Source organism: Amphimedon queenslandica, unplaced genomic scaffold (assembly GCF_000090795.2).
Source record: "Amphimedon queenslandica unplaced genomic scaffold, v1.1 AMPQUscaffold_3014_Cont24987, whole genome shotgun sequence".
Classification (NCBI taxonomy): Eukaryota; Metazoa; Porifera; class Demospongiae; order Haplosclerida; family Niphatidae; genus Amphimedon; species Amphimedon queenslandica.
The window spans coordinates 1-1,363 of NW_003556654.1; the positions used below are offsets into that span (position 1 = coordinate 1).

General features: G+C 32.0%; 2 long non-coding RNA genes across 2 annotated transcripts; both read left to right on the plus strand.

The window, feature by feature from the left end:
* Nucleotides 1–526: 526 nt before the first annotated feature.
* LOC109593063 (uncharacterized) lies at nucleotides 527–1,082 on the plus strand. Its single transcript, XR_002190710.1, has 4 exons — nucleotides 527–548; nucleotides 600–641; nucleotides 949–1,017; nucleotides 1,063–1,082. It is a non-coding gene; the product is annotated as an uncharacterized LOC109593063 (long non-coding RNA).
* A 126-nt stretch (nucleotides 1,083–1,208) lies between these two features.
* On the plus strand, nucleotides 1,209–1,363 carry LOC109593064 (uncharacterized). Its single transcript, XR_002190711.1, has 2 exons — nucleotides 1,209–1,261; nucleotides 1,305–1,363. It is a non-coding gene; the product is annotated as an uncharacterized LOC109593064 (long non-coding RNA).

Consider the following 1,363-nt stretch of genomic DNA (forward strand, 5'->3'; position numbering starts at 1 on the left):
GTTGAGATATCAAAGAATTCCTGTTTTATTATAGTAGCTCCCTTTGTGAAAAAGTAAACAAATGTTCAGATATTTCAAGCATCCTTCGTCATGTTAAAGATGAGTGTTCATTGACTGACATTGAACTGCTTTGTAGTATAATAGAAGAAATGAACATCACTGAAGCAGAGAATTACATTAAAACATATAGAGAAAAGTTGAGTGAAGCTTGCAAGTCACTCTCTATTAGTCTTTGCTTGAATGAACGATTTGATTCCATTCCTCATCTTCAATGTCAGATGGTTATTTTTATTTTTGACTGGAAACCTAAGGAACATATGTTGGAGGATATCAAGGAAATCCTTGCAAAAGTTTCCGGTAAACTACTGAAGATTAAATATATAGAGCCTTCTGAATCAATATGTGTCACTTGCTCCTTTCCTTTCTCTGATGTTGGGTTTACTGTATTGAGGATGATAGAGAATATTTATATGCTAATGGGACAAGGATTAAAGAAACTGACTATTGGTAACTTAACATTATGGAGGAGACAAGATGTTAGGCAAAAGGTACATAATATGAATAATTGGATATTGTTTTGTGAATATTGTATTGTGTAGGAACTAAAGGAAAAGGATCAAGACTTACTACAACACACTGAGGTCAGTTAATATAATCATTCCTTTTATTAGTTGCATTATAGTACCTGTACAATGTAACAATATGTTCAGTTGATTGTAATTTGTTAATTACCATATAGAAGGAAATTTGGAGGTAGTTAAATTTGGTGAATTTGACACTCTGATAGCCATTTGCAAAAATAAAAATCTGCCATTTTGAGCCATTATGCACATGTTCAATGGCACATGGCCACAAATTTGCCAAATTAAAATTCGCCAATCGCCAAAATTTAGCGATTTTCCAAATTTAACTTTTTCCAAGATTTCCTTTTGTATGGTATATGTACAGGTTATTTCTTATATTATACTTGAAGAAGCTGAATATAAGCTAAGAGATACTATCAGTAGCAAAGAGAAGGTATGTCCTACTACCAGACTGTGTAATGCAATCTTGTATGTATAGGAAAGATTTGAATTGAAACAAAAAATATCAATGGCTCAAGTACATGTACCTGAGGTTAGCCTAATCCTTTGCATACTTTAAGCATGACTCTTGATGTATTTGAACATATAGTTTGCATAAATATAATATTTTGAATTAATAGGAGGAATCATTGACTGCCACGGTTCAAAGGGATTCTGAATCAAATAAAGAAGTAAAGGTATATCTCACTAGTTTGTATTACTTATAATAATTATTACTAGGAAGAACCACTTTATGAAGAGTTGACTGTATTGAGGTCTCAGTTTACTGAGATACAAAA